Source organism: Lissotriton vulgaris, chromosome 12 (genome assembly GCF_964263255.1).
Source record: "Lissotriton vulgaris chromosome 12, aLisVul1.2, whole genome shotgun sequence".
NCBI lineage: Eukaryota > Metazoa > Chordata > Amphibia > Caudata > Salamandridae > Lissotriton > Lissotriton vulgaris.
The window spans coordinates 166,851,688-166,869,990 of NC_141700.1; the positions used below are offsets into that span (position 1 = coordinate 166,851,688).

General features: G+C 45.7%; 1 protein-coding gene across 1 annotated transcript in view; it reads right to left on the minus strand.

Annotated features, from left to right (window-relative positions):
* LOC147673771 (N-terminal EF-hand calcium-binding protein 2-like) overlaps positions 1-18,303 on the minus strand; it is a 565,615-nt gene that overhangs the window by 68,286 nt on the left and 479,026 nt on the right. The window lies entirely within an intron of this gene.

Sequence of the window (18,303 nt, forward strand, 5' to 3'; positions counted from 1 at the left end):
CGGGGAGGGATTCTCACTCAACCGGGTCGATGTCGCCGAGTCCCCTTCGCGGCTCCCGGGTGTCGGCCCTCCGATCGCCGCCATGTCAGGGCGCTGCGTCACAAGTCCGGCCACCCTTTCTGTGAGGCGCTCTCGTGGGCCCGTGCCGAGCACCGGGCACCAGGCAGCACAGTGTCACCGCCAATGGTCGCAGGAGCAATGACCAGGTGGATGAGCTCCGGTCCGTCACCCCCACTAGTCCGGTGGGGGGAGGATGAGTCACGGGACGGCGGCCGACGAGGGCCCCGGGTCCCCTGGGTGAATCGAGCAGCGTCCCCCGGGCTCAAGGCTTCGCGCCACCAATCCCAGTGCGTCGGGCAGTCGGGTGCAGGGTCCCTCTCTGCTTGGCGACAGCCGGTCTCAGGGCTGTAGTCCGGGACCATCCGATCTCCTCGCCGCCATTTTCTTCACACCCTGGTCTACACCTCGGCCGCCTCTTCCTCGATCTCCTCGGGGCCAGCAGTCCCCCAGCAATGAACCGATTACGTCCAGCTGTCCCCCTACACTTCAGAGGGCAGGAACGTCTTCTCCGGGTCGCCTGGGGTCCCGAAAAACAGGAGAATTAGCGGGAATCCGCGCGGAGCTACGAGCTCACGCCGCCATCCCGATCGGCGTCCAAGCCACGCCCCCAACACGCAAATATAATCATAGCGTTTGTATTGATGAGTTTCGAAATGTATGGCTACTGTCACCGACATAAGTAAAATACATGCAGCATGATTAAGGTTGAAGGTTAAAAAGGCCCGATACTTAGCAGCTACATTATGTGTCACAGGCAGCCGGGAAAGTGTTTTAGACGCCCTTAAGCGATACCAAAGAAATGCCACTTGACCACCACCCTTGCACATGACCTAAAAGGCCACGATCAAGTGATTCATGTAGATACACAGACCATCGACGATTATCTATCTAAACACTACTGGTCCCTCTGGGCTTAAACGCCGAGATGGTAGAGAATGCACCCCGTGGAGATAGGTCGAGTATGTGGTAGGTAAAAACATTTTCGGATTTATGCGCGTTGATGTGTTCCGAATGCTGCCCCCCACCCCCTTCTTTCTCCTCCCTTCTGCAGGTTGCGCCGGAACATCGGCTGAAGTATGGAGGAGTGATGATCGAACGACCGACGAAAGGGGAAGGAGGGGATCTGAGCATAGTACTTATGCTAACGAGTTTTGAAAGACATAGACTTAGATATGACTGTTCCTCCTTAGAACATAGCGACTGGGAGGATGGACTGACATAGAAACTTGACGGGTTAGTACTGTATGACGGAATTTGACTCAAACCAGCACGCCAGATAGTGCACCTATGACGTTTAACTAGATAGAGAAAGGACAAGGAAAAGTCCCGGGGTAAGGGTTACCTAGGCACCACCCGTCTGGGAAAGTAGGAATGTTGTTGATGTTCCAAATGTACCACCTCCTTCTCGCACTCTTATAGATATAGCCAAGCTGTCCGACTGTTCTCCCGATCAATACCCTCCGTTGCCTCAGCCTGGAGAACTTCTCACCAAAAGGAGAAACTCCAAAGTGGTTTAAGATCCAACCGTGGGCAATAGCCCGACCAGGTTAATTTCTGACCGGCTGACCGAGGTGTAAGTATTAGCAATCGAGAACGCTCGCAAAAATAGCAAGCGAAAGGAAAAAGGAGGAAAAGGTAAAAAGAGCTCAGCCCGTAGATAAACAGGATGTTAAAGATACGCAGCATGCAAAAAGAGATCTTTTTTGGCCAATAACTGTTCTATGTTTTGTCGTGAATCTCTTGTGTATGTAATACATGTACTGTCTTCCTTAGTCTGAGTTTGTGTGCATGTACTGTATGGGTTTATGTCTCCCCTCTGTTCGCGTCTCTTTGTTACCTGACCCCTGCTGTTCTGTGTTGTGAGCGCACTAAATGACCTATTCCCGTACACGTCTCTCTTTCTCTCTCTCTCCCTCTCTATCTATCTCTCTCTCTCTCCCTCTCTCCCTACATGTCATACGTGTACCGAATGGCTTGTTTAGGACTGCGGACGACTCTCACTCTCTATGAGAGTCCCCCTGTTCCATCTTCCTATTTGTGGTAAAATTGTGCCCCGCTGGCACCAGTCTGATTGGATACTTATTGAACACGAAGGTGTTCAGCGAAATTGACAGAAACTAAAACGATTGTAACTTGCCATATTGCTACCTCTCCTTTCTGCAAAATGAATGAACTCGAATTGGCTAAGAAAGAAAGGACAGGTAAGACGACTAAGGTCCCCTAATCTGGCCTTTTATAGGGGAACTATATGTCAACGGCACCCTATTTTCAGTTCGTTAGAGACAAGCGCCAATGTCCAGGTTGACCCCCCAATGCCCAGATTGCCCCACCCCTTTGCACTCAAGCGCGAATGCCCGAAGCGTCCCCGCCCCACTTGATTGACCCCAGCTGCTGTTCCCGATGTATAACTAATGACCATGAGCAACTGTCGCCCCTCGAGAAAAAAAAAAAAAAATTGTTTAACCCTGTCTTTCGATGATTGCCCCCCCCCCCCCTGCTCTGTTTGAAAGAGTTAGCCAGCTCTAAAGGGAAATGTAAGACTGTTAAGGCTCGGGTTAGAAGGACGAGTCTCCCCTGAATGTTGCCAAATTTTGGAGTTTTTGATGAAATACGCAAGTGATAGGAGTCTGACCTCTGTCCATATGTGTCATGAATGAACGCCGATTAGACTTGGTGCGAACACAGTAGAAATACCCACATACTTACTTCATGGTAATAGACTTCTGACTATGACCAATGAGCATAACCCCCAGGTGCTAGGATTGCGAGTGGAATTCAAATGTAAAAATCTATTCTCCTGCCAGTTCTCTAAAACTTGTTTTTACCCATTCAAAGATATACGATCATCGGAGGAGAAGGGTCGGACGTGGCGCACAGCCTGGCTGCAGATCATGAGACACATACGACCTCGACCAAAGGTGGAGCCGCAGCGCAACAAGATACGGGACGAGGCAGCACTCTCAAACGCGGTAGACGAAAGGATGAAGGGCTGTCCTGAAGCTCTCTGTCTGCTAACCCACGCGTGCCTGAAGCCTCCGGCCCCCTTTTCGAGCCCGATTGATGGGCCTGCTTTCTTGTTATCCTTTGCTCCCTTGGTCCCTTTGGTGTGTCCCAGGAAATCTGACCCCACTCCGCTCTCTCTCCCATCGACTATTGAACCACACACCCTCTTTTCCACGTGACTTTTTGCCGAAAGGAAGAACAGCATTTAGGTGGAAATGGGGTTATGCCACGGAAATATAGGTGCCGAGCATAAGGCGCCACTAAAAGGATTGGTTAGGGAACAGGACTGTGGTCTAACAGCAGAGGACAGACCGCACCTTGCAACGCGAAAGGTTAAATCCGAGCTGGACCTATAGCTCCACCGCCGGTGCTCAACAGCGCCAACAAAAGGACACGGACTAGAGCCTACCAGTGATGGCTCACTGCTAAAAAGACACTGTGACGAAGAGATCTTATTAGACTGAATTCCTCCCTCAACTACTTGGTCAAAATGTTCATTGGTCACATTTTTTGAGAAAGTCAGAAGCATTTATGCTATGTAGTACGTTTGCAAATGCAATTTCCTATGTGCTGCATTCTGCCAATCACATCAACTGTTCATGATTATATGCAATATGTTAGTATTGACAAATGCTATTTCATCAACCACACATGTTTATATGTACACCCATCAATTAGGAAATGAACTTTGTTATGTAAAAAGCGGTGACTGTGGAAATTCACGAAATTGATGTACATAAGCGGCGTTCATTTGTCTTTTCCCATTCCCCTCCCTGTGCGCACCATGAATGTCATGAGACGTTGACCGCATCACTCCGCCAGCAAAGGCCCATGCCCGCATGTACCTGACAGCCATTTTAGGCACCATGGCCTCTTTGCCCGCTCATTGAAATCCCCGGCTTCCCTCCTGCGCGCATTTGAACACCCCCCCCCACTCTCAAATGACTCTCTTCCTCCGCGCACCCTGGCTGCCCCCTCCCTCACATGCACAAGTCCGCATGACCCTGTCCTTGGGAGTCACGGCCGCGCCTGACCAACACCTCCTTTCCTTTCATGAATAACCCTTCTGTTGGTAAACCCTCCCTCCGCGATTGACTGTCCACACAGGTCCGAGGCCATCGCCTAAGCCGGGAGATACTGTTTACTGCCCCTTATTGTATGGAGTCACTCCTCTTCAAAGGACCCACTATTGATCCTGGCCTCCCCATCCCCTGGGGTACGATCAGGCGCACACATCCAAAGAATCGGCGGAACACTCAGCTGCGTGATTGCCCCCTCCTCTTATCGGCAGGCTAAGGGCCTCTATTGTGGATGTATGTGGGGTGGGATTGACACGAAGATTATGGGGATGTCTTTCCCTTGTTTCACAATGTCGTTATTGTAATAAGGAATGCTTTGTAAGGTATAAAAGGCGATGTCTCAGAGAACTTGTTAGAGCACCTCCCGAAAGACACTGTGTTTCGTGTCCGAAATGACAGGCTCTCCTCATGAGAAATAAATCCTGTTCTTGTGATTCCTGCTTCCAGCGCCCGTCTCTTTATTTGGTAACTATTCAGAATGGGAACTAAGAGGCGACTTGCACCAGCAGCCCGGGCATCGATAGTAATATGGGCTCACTTTCTACAATTGGCGTCCCAACGCGGGGTCCATCAGTGACATAAGGTCCAGTAAGAGAGATCCAGACGATGAGGTGAACATCTAAATGATTGGAGTATACCTGCCTTGAGAGGGCCCTCGTCCGGCTGCCGATTGAATGAACTTCACCGATTCTGAACGGACCTCTCTCGAGTGACCTATTGTCCTGACTGGAATCCCACAGGAATGCTGCATAGAGTAAGAGAACGATCGGGCGCTGGAGGGGGAAGACGAAGAACTGTCCGCATGGTCCGGTCCGGGTAAGATTAAGCAGGGCGTTTTACGCCTGATTGGTAGGATGGTTTTATCCATCTGATTGTTTGATTGATTGTATTGGAAACGGTATTTAAATACTGATATTGTTTGTTTATTGGTTCATTTAGCTTTGGTTGCTACTTGAAATATTGGTTCTCTTCTTGAGAACGAGACATTCTCTGTTTGCAAACAGCGGCGAATAGGAACGTTCGTCTCTCTTTGCAGATGGAGAAGGGTAGGTAATGCCCCTTTATGATTCGTTATGCCTACCTTTCTCCCCACTGATTGTTTGATATCGATTAAATATCGATTGTTGCTCTTTGAGATCTTCCCTGTCCACAAACAGAGACGAATAGGAATATTCTGTCTCCCTTTGCAGATAGCAAAGGGCAGGTAATGCAGACGTTTGTCCCCGTTGTAATCCGTCATGCCTGTTTTTCTCCCCACTGATTGATTGATTGACTGGACATTGTTGTCCAAGGGATTGTTCGTTTGAGGTATTTTCTGTTTGCAAATAACGTGGAATAGAAATATTCTGTCTAGTCTTTGCAAGTAGTAAAGGGTAGGTTATGCCCCTTTATGATTCGTCAGGCCTACCCACTCCCCACTGATTGATAATCTAGTTCCACCCGGACCATTTATTGGAGGTAACTCATCTGGTCCGTCCAGGAGTACCCCTAATGAAAGGACATATAAAAATATGAAGTGATCACCGTACCCTGTTAACAGAAACTTTAGCTTGAAACACGCTAAGGAAAGGAAGGAAAAATAAAAGAAATCGGGCTAAGTCAGTAACCCCCTGATGAGCTTTCGACTTCACTAAAAATAAGAAACATTAGGAATAGTTCGTAATAAGAAATATAAAATGGCGAAAGTTCGACGGCAAGACAGCCACGAGGTAGCTAGGCTCCGTTGCCTATTCCTGCTCCAAACATGTCTGCCTCACTGCCCACCACGCCCAAATAACGGTAACATGAAATAGATACAAATCAATAAACACCTACCCCCATTCCGGAAGCTCCCGAAGTGCAACAGGTCCGCGGTTACGCCCATCCGGAAGGCGAGGCCTCAGCGCGTGCAGAGCAGGGCCTGGCTGGCCGCCATCGGAAGGGGAGGCTGTAGGGCGGACGGCCCGAAAATCGTAATGGTCTCCCCTTTTCCCCTCTTCTGCTGCCCTGCAGGCCACGGGGGGGTGGGGGGATGTCTTGCCTCTGCCTCCGACCCCCCCCCCCTCTCTTGCCTGATCCGGCCATCATCAAAGACCGAAGCCAAGGCGAGGTCGGCAGCGCTTCTTTCAGCTATAATGGCTGCGACAACACTTCTTTCTTTTCAATTATGGCTTGGACAACTCTGGAAAGTTGCAGGTAGTCCCTTCAGCGGCAACCCTTGAGAGTTGCAGGTAGTCCCGCCACAAAAGGGGGGGGGGATGTCTTGCTGCCTCCGACCCCCCCCCCCCCATCTTCATTGCCTGGCACGGCCATACCAAAGCGCTGGAGCCGAAGAACGGCGCGGGGTCGCTGGAAGGGGGAGGCGGCGCGAACGAGCCTCCCCCACCTCCCTCCAGGTGGAGGCTTCCAGCGACACCCCAACGCTCCTGCTTGAAGAGGGTCCATATCAAAAAGCGGGTTTTTGCCCGGGACGGGCACACGCCCTGTGCTCCTCAACCTTGAAGATTCTAAAAGAGCCGGGGGGGCCGACCTCTCCACGAGGCGCCCCCCGCCCCCGTCCTCCGATGGAGCCACGAGACGTCGGCGCACTCCTGCCGGCGCCAGCCTCAGTGTGGAAATGACTAAAATCCTGCAAAGATACAGATTTGTTCAGTTCCGGTGGAACACCAGAATGACCGGTAGGAAAGATTGTTGCCGCCCTCCCCACTTTTTGATTGATGGTCCATATTGCTAGTCTGTTACCCCATTGCGAAAAACTTTTTGAACTACCAAAAGAGGTTCTGGTCCAACCACGAGTCAGTGGAGGCATTCCGACTCTACTGGGACCTGCCTGACCTCGCCCAAAATGGCGCTGATACAAAATGAGACTTTCAAACTCCTTGTTGCACCCTGATTGCTCAGCCTTGATGCTCCAAGATATGTATGCAGTTTTTGGACAATGAAAGTAGATAAGATGGATATTGATTATGTGCTTGGAAAAGAAAGCGATATAAGATGGATATTGATTATGTGCTGGGACAGTGAACTGATTTAGGGTGGGTACTAATTATGTTTGGAAGCAATGAATTGGTATAAAATAAGCACTGATTGAGCATTTGGACAATAAATTGATAAACGTTAGGTCTTGAGTAAATAGTTGGACAATGAGATGATATTATTGAAAGCTTGAATTCCTGACACGCATTATACTCGCCCCTTAAGAAAGTTCGATACGATTTTATTGCACCGCTGCACTTTACGAAATGAATGGCCACCGACTTCGTTCCTCTTATGCACAGTTCCAGTCTGCTCCGTAGCCGGCCCACTGGGTTGTAGGCCCGTATTTGTGCGCCAACATTTTCATTAAAGTTTTTTTTTGAACACGCAAATATAATCATAGCGTTTGTTTTGATGAGTTTCGAAATGTATGGCTACTGTCACTGACATAAGTAAAATACATGCAGCATGATTAAGGTTGAAGGTTAAAAAGGCCCGATACTTAGCAGCTACATTATGTGTCACAGGCAGCCGAGAAAGTGTTTTAGACGCCCTTAAGCGATACCAAAGAAATGCCACTTGACCACCACCCTTGCACATGACCTAAAAGGCCACGATCAAGTGATTCATGTAGATACACAGACCATCGACGATTATCTATCTAAACACTACTGGTCCCTCTGGGCTTAAACGCCGAGATGGTAGAGAATGCACCCCGTGGAGATAGGTCGAGTATGTGGTAGGTAAAAACATTTTCGGATTTATGCGCGTTGATGTGTTCCGAATGCTGCCCCCCACCCCCTTCTTTCTCCTCCCTTCTGCAGGTTGCGCCGGAACATCGGCTGAAGTATGGAGGAGTGATGATCGAACGACCGACGAAAGGGGAAGGAGGGGATCTGAGCATAGTACTTATGCTAACGAGTTTTGAAAGACATAGACTTAGATATGACTGTTCCTCCTTAGAACATAGCAACTGGGAGGATGGACTGACATAGAAATTTGACGGGTTAGTACTGTATGACGGAATTTGACTCGAACCAGCACGCCAGATAGTGCACCTATGACGTTTAACTAGATAGAGAAAGGACAAGGAAAAGTCCCGGGGTAAGGGTTACCTAGGCACCACCCGTCTGGGAAAGTAGGAATGTTGTTGATGTTCCAAATGTACCACCTCCTTCTCGCACTCTTATAGATATAGCCAAGCTGTCCGACTGTTCTCCCGATCAATACCCTCCGTTGCCTCAGCCTGGAGAACTTCTCACCAAAAGGAGAAACTCCAAAGTGGTTTAAGATCCAACCGTGGGCAATAGCCCGACCAGGTTAATTTCTGACCGGCTGACCGAGGTGTAAGTATTAGCAATCGAGAACGCTCGCAAAAATAGCAAGCGAAAGGAAAAAGGAGGAAAAGGTAAAAAGAGCTCAGCCCGTAGATAAACAGGATATTAAAGATACGCAGCATGCAAAAAGAGATCTTTTTTGGCCAATAACTGTTCTATGTTTTGTCGTGAATCTCTTGTGTATGTAATACATGTACTGTCTTCCTTCGTCTGAGTTTGTGTGCATGTACTGTATGGGTTTATGTCTCCCCTCTGTTCGCGTCTCTTTGTTACCTGACCCCTGCTGTTCTGTGTTGTGAGCGCACTAAATGACCTATTCCCGTACACGTCTCTCTTTCTCTCTCTCTCTCTCCCTCTCTATCTATCTCTCTCTCTCTCCCTCTCTCCCTACATGTCATACGTGTACCGAATGGCTTGTTTAGGTTGCGGACGACTCTCACTCTCTCTGAGAGTCCCCCTGTTCCATCTTCCTATTTGTGGTAAAATTGTGCCCCGCTGGCACCAGTCTGATTGGACACTTATTGAACACGAAGGTGTTCAGCGAAATTGACAGAAACTAAAACGATTGTAACTTGCCATATTGCTACCTCTCCTTTCTGCAAAATGAATGAACTCGAATTGGCTAAGAAAGAAAGGACAGGTAAGACGACTAAGGTCCCCTAATCTGGCCTTTTATAGGGGAACTATATGTCAACGGCACCCTATTTTCAGTTCGTTAGAGACAAGCGCCAATGTCCAGGTTGACCCCCCAATGCCCAGATTGCCCCACCCCTTTGCACTCAAGCGCGAATGCCCGAAGCGTCCCCGCCCCACTTGATTGACCCCAGCTGCTGTTCCCGATGTATAACTAATGACCATGAGCAACTGTCGCCCCTCGAGAAAAAAAAAAAAAAATTGTTTTACCACCCTGTCTTTCGATGATTGCCCCCCCCCCCCCTGCTCTGTTTGAAAGAGTTAGCCAGCTCTAAAGGGAAATGTAAGACTGTTAAGGCTCGGGTTAGAAGGACGAGTCTCCCCTGAATGTTGCCAATTTTGGAGTTTTTGATGAAATACGCAAGTGATAGGAGTCTGACCTCTGTCCATATGTGTCATGAATGAACGCCGATTAGACTTGGTGCGAACACAGTAGAAATACCCACATACTTACTTCATGGTAATAGACTTCTGACTATGACCAATGAGCATAACCCCCAGGTGCTAGGATTGCGAGTGGAATTCAAATGTAAAAATCTCTTCTCCTGCCAGTTCTCTAAAACTTGTTTTTACCCATTCAAAGATATACGATCATCGGAGGAGAAGGGTCGGACGTGGCGCACAGCCTGGCTGCAGATCATGAGACACATACGACCTCGACCAAAGGTGGAGCCGCAGCGCCGCAAGATACGGGACGAGGCAGCACTCTCAAACGCGGTAGACGAAAGGATGAAGGGCTGTCCTGAAGCTCTCTGTCTGCTAACCCACGTGTGCCTGAAGCCTCCGGCCCCCTTTTCGAGCCCGATTGATGGGCCTGCTTTCTTGTTATCCTTTGCTCCCTTGGTCCCTTTGGTGCGTCCCAGGAAATCTGACCCCACTCCGCTCTCTCTCCCATCGACTATTGAACCACACACCCTCTTTTCCACGTGACTTTTTGCCGAAAGGAAGAACAGCATTTAGGTGGAAATGGGGTTATGCCACGGAAATATAGGTGCCGAGCATAAGGCGCCACTAAAAGGATTGGTTAGGGAACAGGACTGTGGTCTAACAGCAGAGGACAGACCGCACCTTGCAACGCGAAAGGTTAAATCCGAGCTGGACCTATAGCTCCACCGCCGGTGCTCAACAGCGCCAACAAAAGGACACGGACTAGAGCCTACCAGTGATGGCTCACTGCTAAAAAGACACTGTGACGAAGAGATCTTATTAGACTGAATTCCTCCCTCAACTACTTGGTCAAAATGTTCATTGGTCACATTTTTTGAGAAAGTCAGAAGCATTTATGCTATGTAGTACGTTTGCAAATGCAATTTCCTATGTGCTGCATTCTGCCAATCACATCAACTGTTCATGATTATATGCAATATGTTAGTATTGACAAATGCTATTTCATCAACCACACATGTTTATATGTACACCCATCAATTAGGAAATGAACTTTGTTATGTAAAAAGCGGCGACTGTGGAAATTCACGAAATTGATGTACATAAGCGGCGTTCATTTGTCTTTTCCCATTCCCCTCCCTGTGCGCACCATGAATGTCATGAGACGTTGACCGCATCACTCCGCCAGCAAAGGCCCATGCCCGCATGTACCTGACAGCCATTTTAGGCACCATGGCCTCTTTGCCCGCTCATTGAAATCCCCGGCTTCCCTCCTGCGCGCATTTGAACACCCCCCCACTCTCAAATGACCCTCTTCCTCCGCGCACCCTGGCTGCCCCCTCCCTTACATGCACAAGTCCGCATGACCCTGTCCTTGGGAGTCACGGCCGCGCCTGACCAACACCTCCTTTCCTTTCATGAATAACCCCTCTGTTGGTAAACCCTCCCTCCGCGATTGACTGTCCACACAGGTCCGAGGCCATCGCCTAAGCCGGGAGATACTGTTTACTGCCCCTTATTGTATGGAGTCACTCCTCTTCAAAGGACCCACTATTGATCCTGGCCTCCCCACCCCCTGGGGTACGATCAGGCGCACACATCCAAAGAATCGGCAGAACACTCAGCTGCGTGATTGCCCCCTCCTCTTATCGGCAGGCTAAGGGCCTCTATTGTGGATGTATGTGGGGTGGGATTGACACGAAGATTATGGGGATGTCTTTCCCTTGTTTCACAATGTCGTTATTGTAATAAGGAATGTTTTGTAAGGTATAAAAGGCGATGTCTCAGAGAACTTGTTAGAGCACCTCCCGAAAGACACTGTGTTTCGTGTCCGAAATGACAGGCTCTCCTCATGAGAAAAAAATCCTGTTCTTGTGATTCCTGCTTCCAGCGCCCGTCTCTTTATTTGGTAACTATTCAGAATGGGAACTAAGAGGCGACTTGCGCCAGCAGCCCGGGCATCGATAGTAATATGGGCTCATGTAACACCATTGTTAAGGGTTCTCTTTAATAACAAGAATTGTTTTCCAACCAAATGAACCCTTTTGGCAAGGTTAGGATAATGAAAGACTGGGCAAAAATACATATAGCTCTAACATAATACTTGCAGTTTACACGCAGCTCTTTGATGACAGTTAATATCTCAATGTTCCAAATTACGATTTTGACTTACAAACGACAAGTCACAAAAGAAGCAGAAACCCACTGACCTATTTACATTACATGCACTTTGGTACATACAAGGTACATGTTCTTAGCAGCAGGCATTTTAACCCACTGCGCTACCTTTGGATGAGTCAAAACTTCCTCTAGACAGGAACAGGATAAATCATCGGAGTTATCTTGATGTTTTAATCGATGCCTACAAAAATTGCTGGAGGCCAGGAACACACCAGCAGCTTGGTGCTTTCAAAATGATAATATTACTTGTAAAAATGAAACCCCCACCCCAAGTCAGCGCCCGGTGAGGTGGTACTAAGTGCAAAAGATTTTATTTCCGCAGTTGGGAAATAAAGGGTTAGAATTTGCATCCTATAGGTATGGACTGGCAGGTAATATAGATGAGGGGTAATGCACGTATTATGCACATATTATGATCTCCTTTTTGATTATTATGCTTGGCTCTCATAGCGAGAATCATTTATACCATATTCTAAACCTGATAACTCACTGCTATGACATAGCAACAGTTGCTAACAAAACTCTGTACCCAGTGTTGCTGTATCATAAAGGCCTTCCTGGCCAGGCTGAGAGTTGTCCCTGAGAGCCTGTCAGCACAGCACTGCTTGTCTGCTTTGTCTGAAAACAGAAACACAGTTGCAGGAGGGTGAGGAAAAGCAGGAAGGTGGTGGGATTGGTTAAGGGAGGCAGGTAAGGTATTTATTTTTCACATTTGTGTCAGAGAGGAGAGGCCATGGTATCTACGGCTCTTCCATTAACCCATTGTTCCCGTGTAGCAGTTGAAAGATAGGCAAATGATTTTGGGATCCTTACATAACATAAAATTGTAGATTGGCAAAAAGTGAATTACGGGAACTTTTTCACCTCTGCGTTCTGAGAGACACCATAGACAACCAGAGTTTCTCTTTTGTTGTCTATTTAATGTCACTTAGAAGCTCTTGGTGAAATAAAATCCCATAATTCACTGTTAGCTAGAAAAAGTTCTATATATATCTTGTGTAATGCTAGTTGACATTTCTATAGAGCGTATATATTTGACATTGGTATGGCCTTTGCCGGACTATGGCCGATATTGAGTCTGTGAGTTAGCATGGCTCTGGATCTTTTTTCTGACCAGTGTGTGCTTTGTGATGTCACGTTCTATCTTGGGCTTTGGAGTGGGATGTTCATAGGTGAGTGTCAGGGCCTTTTGAGTCAACATTCTATGCTGTTTTTGTTGCCACTGAGTTTCCTGAGCCTCAGTCATCCTCCAGGCAGTCAAGCTCACTATTTAAGGCCGAGGTTTGCTTCCCTGCGATGATCACCAACTGGAAGGCTCCGTTATGTGATGGCTGTTTGGGAGAGCTTGAAGGGTAGTTTTGTTTGGGGAGATTACTGTGTTTTTTTTAACTTAAAATAATGTGTTCCTCATTTGGTTATATGGGTCAGTCTGTGGGTTTTGGGTAATGCTTGGATTCTGCTCAGTGGCGGTGGCACAGATAAGCGCGGTGGGGTGGTGGGGCAGGACAGAGCGCGGTAGGGGGGAAGCTGACGGATGAGGGAATAGGTGTTATTTATTTAATTATACCGATTCCGTCGTCTGTCAACTTCCCCCGCCTCACCGCGTTTACCTGTGCCGGCTGCCCCTGCTTCTGCTATTGTTGTGTAGCTGTTGCTCAGCTGATCTGATAGCGTATACACATATGCATTTGAAAGGCTATAGTTTAGCTCAGACCAAAGCTTTTTAGTTTAGGAGTGTGGCTGTAATTTTTATAGAATTTATCTACTTTTTTTAATCTCAAAACTCTCAAGCCTGGAAGTTTCAATTAAAGTCCGAGCACCCCACAGAAGACTGCTTTTGAGTCTATAATAGATTTCCTATTTCATTGATGTTTCTAAAGGTTGTCAAAGATAATCCATACATTGGAAAACATCAGGTTTCCCATGTTATTGTTGTTTTCTGTTTTTTTACCAAAAAGGTTTACATTCTCAAAATATTTTTATTCTTAATCTTCCTCTTAGCAGTTCCCAAATGTTGGCATTACTGTGCTCTCTACACTTGCCATGGAATGTATGTTAATAATACCTGTGCCATCACCACTCAGTAGTCTGTATGCAGTTAAGCTTTATGTAAAAGAAAGAAACAAATGCATATTGAAACAAAGCAACCGCGTTTTGGTAGAAGGCATCCGCCTTTGTATAGTACCATGACTGCAAAACTGTGTTTGTGGTAGTCTGGTCAGAGCACCTTTACTTTGTGTCAGAGCTTCAGAACTACTGCCGGTGTCAGTCGCACATAGCTGCAAGGCAGATGAAAAGGGAGGCAGGTGGGTGTCATGCCCTAAATGCGAATGGTCAAGAGCTATGCTGCTTACTCCATTAGTTTTGCAAGCAGTTTCTATTTCCAGATTCTCTGCAGCTAACCCCCTTTTCTTGACAATGGTCAGTTTGGACACACAGAAATACTTCATTAAGGTGTCCCACTTTTCCTGCCCAAGTTCTTAGCTATGACTTCTTTCTGATACGATACCCATGTAGTAGATTATATTTTTCTCTCTTCCAGACCAACTTTGAAAATGATTACCCTTCCGTATATTCTGCCTTGAAAAAGCACTAGGCCTGCACTCTGCAGGGGGCGCAACACGTATTGACTGGTCACTGCTATTAAAACCTTGTAAAGTGCCCACAGCAGTTGGAGATTACCAAGTGCGACAAGATTAATAAAATATTTCACCTCAATATGATAGTTCTAGGTCTCTTTTGCTCTTAACATAATCAGGACAATTCAATTCGTAATGTGATCATTAGATTTATTGGCTATATATGACTTACCTATACCATCATTGTAGGCCCTCGGGTATATCCCACCTATAGTTAGTCTCTGAGGTACTATTAATCTTTTCCCTTGTCTAGATGAGGTACCCCCTGGATCTCTACCCCTACTTCTATTGGAAGCCATATCAAAATATATTCTAGAACATAATGACATGCACACCAGTTACAAATATATCAGTAACATGTTTTGAAATGTACATTTCCCATTAAAAATCTATGTTGATTTTCTCGATTGCTCCCTTTCTCCTGGATAGTTCAAGTCAAGAATAACTTTATTTCGGTTCCAAGAACCATAAACGTTTTAGCAATAAAATTATCATAGTTTATAAAATAATCACCATTCATAAAATTCCAACATTATAAAATTCTATACATAAAGTGATCAGTTTAGAGCAGCAATATTATTACACAGTTCATAAAATTCTAACATTATAAAATTAATTACGTACAGACAGCGATTTGAAACAGCATGTTATCAAACCATTCATTATCATCAACTCTTACTTGTAGCGGTTTCTAATCGCCATAGAAACTGTTATGTCATTGGCTACAGCGATGCAGACATCAGGGGTGGCCAGTGTGTGCAAGAAGGTAAAACCACCATCAATGTATGCACGGGGGCGAATTTTCGTTAATAATGGGACTAAAAATGAATGCCTCGCAATTTTATATAAGGTGCAGAATAGAATAACGTGCATAGTGCTTTGATTAGTAGAGTTATCACAGGGACAAGGCATGAGTTTATAGTTAAGTCCACAGGATAACATTTGGAATGCTATTGATGGAGCAAGATGTTGTTTAAAACTCGCAAAGTTAAACTTCCATAATGTAACCGTATTAATAGCATGTGTTGAAAAATTAATCAATCTAGATTAAAAATTGCACACACTACAGGCGGGACTAATGGGCTTTCATGTTGCACTTGGAAGTTTGTGAAAAATAATAAACTAACCTTGTCTGTCGTTATTGTCAGTATTAAATGCGGCTGTTTAATTAATAGCATGTGCTATATTTTCGTGTGCATATGTTTTGTTGTGTCTTTTCTGTGACAAAAGCTCGTGGAGAATCCTGGTGGCCTAAAAGAAGAAGGTTTTTATATACGCTGCTTATTTGTGCCTTGCTAGGTAACATAATTAACTGGGTTAATACTTAGCAAAAGTGAGGGAAACAGAATGGGTTTCAATTCTTTAATTAATTACTATTTTGTGTTTCTTTAAATACTAGTTTTCAAAGTGGGCTTAAAGAAAATGGTTGACTGGCAGTGCTGGAAAATGAGAAACTTGACCAGAGTGAAGCCTTCACTCACATGCAGAAAAAGAGCATTTGTACCAAACAATGGAAAAATAAACGGAACTGTTATGGTCAAGTTGTACGTGTTCTTGGAGAGAGCACCAAGGACAAAAAGCCCGAATCGCCTGCCAAGATTAGGAAGTGGAAGTTCTTGTGTTCGGTCAAATGTTTCATTTCTGAGGAAGCTAGAAGGATGGAATCTAAGAACAATAAGGGCTTATGATGTGCCCCGGACTTGGTCAGGGATAAGTGACACGTTGGTGGACTGACACAGCTCAGCCAATGATGAGGCTGGATTTTTGGAGAAATTTAGAATTAGTTACATAGCTAGTCAGAAAGATATAAAACCTGGCCCCACGGGAAGGAGGGGGCTCTTGCTCGCTCGCTCGCTCTTGATTCCTGAATGACGTGCTGACGGACTCTTGGTGCACGTAAGGATAGCAGACTTTATCATTTATTAGGTGAAGAGAGTTATAGTCAGGGAAATAGAATTTAGGGAATGAGAACTATATTTTGTTTTAATTCATGCTAATGATTTTCTTTGAAGTGTCAGACTAATGAGCCATCCTTGAATGATGCTATCAAATTGCTAATAAAATAATGTTATCAGAATAAAAATGCTCTTTCTTTGAATATAATAAAGGTAATAAAAATTAGATTTTTGAAATGACAAGCTGGTCTTGTTTATTCATGGTCTAGTTATCATTATTAGATCCATTCGCCTATGTGACTTAACACCATCGATGCTAGTGTTATTTTCCTCCTGTGCTGACATTTTGGTTCTTCTATTGTTCATGACGAGCTCAGCTCGTCATGAGTGTATGGAGGTGTACATCATGACGAGCTGAGCTCGTCATGAGCGTCCAAGGAGTTAATAATGTTATATGATTAAAAACCATGGTAGGATTCATTAAACTGAAGTTGTATATAATATTGTAAATAGTTTTTGAACAGAGTGTTTTAATTAGGTCACATGATTCAGTCACTCAAAAATTGTCTCCTCAGTTTATGGGCCTAGGTAGTGATTTATGATTAATGGTGAGTATTGTGGAGATGAGAAGCGTTTGTGAGACAGTTTTTCATTAGGAGCGCTGGATCACTATAATCCCTCCAAACCCTGCTTCTGCTGTGCTCTCTTTGAGGCTCATATATATGCTTCATAGCAAGTTTGCGTTGTGAGTTTGCACAGTCTCATGCATATTTAATTGTTCAAATATTTAAAATGCTATGTTGGAAATGTAATTAAAAGGTGAGTCATTTGCTGAAAATGGCACACTTTCAGAAAGGCTTCTGCATCTGTTTTCAAAATGAAATGCAAACCAAATGCGAACAAAGTTTGTCTAGAGCGTCAGATTTTTTGTTGTATTCATTGGCTAGCTGTAATCTACTAATTATGTAAATCTAATCTCAATTGCTGAGAGCCACCCACACAAACAAAATGGGCATCCCAAAAAATGCTGGTAGTCAAAATGTTCATAAAATCGAAACCTTTTTTGATCAGGAATCTAGTAAAGGTCCCGTTTTGTTTACTTCGCATAGCATCCTTTTTTTGTTCCCTAAAGTCATTTGCCTTTAAACAGCTTTCTCTTGAGGTTAGTTTGAGGTTTTGGTGCTACTGCAGCCTGGGGTCCCAGTGCGCATGCAGGGTGGATGGTGTACCTGTGTGAGTGTTGTGAATGGTGTGACTGTGTGATCGCAGAGTGAGTTGTGCGACTGTAGTATGCCTTCATGAGTGCGCGGTGAGGGGTGTGAATGCACTGGATGAAGGGGGGTTGGCCATGTGAGTGCAGGGTGAATGCTATGCTTGCGTGAGTGTAGGGTGAGAAGAGGTGAACATCTGGGAGTGCAGGTTAAGTGATGTGTGGAGGGAGAGTGGTGAGTTTTGTGATGCCAATAGCCCCTTTGATTTATTTTTGTTTTTAATGTAGCAAGCTTGCTTTAAAGTTATGCTGAAATAAATCATTTGCACCAATTTTTTGCCACTGGATTCAAGCTAGCCTGGCTGAAGATGGCTGTTAGCCCGAAACCGGTCTCGGGATGCTTGTTTCTGGTCCAGGGAAGACATGGCTTGGCAGTTCGGGCTGGACTGTTCCCATGAGACACAGGGTCAAAACGGATTGCATATAGCTGTGTCTGAACTGGGGTGGCAAAGTGAGCTAAAGAATGATGATGGATTCAACCCAGAACTGTGATTGGGGTGAGTGTTTGAAAAGTTTCAGCACTCCGTCCATCATCTCTTTGTGTTTGCAACAATTATTTCTAACGTTCTTGTGCGGCAAAACCCCTCCTGCAGCACTCCCTCATGTTTGATTTAAGTAAGCGCATACTTTATATTCAACTCAAAGCATTCTGCCGTACCACTTTTAAAATGCACCAGACGCCACTATTGGTACTGAAGCCGGCCCTTTATGAATCTAAACCATACCGAATTTTCCACTTGCTCATATCCAAATACATACGTATGAGCACATGAAAAATTGTTTTGGTCTCCACCAGTCTGTCAAGTT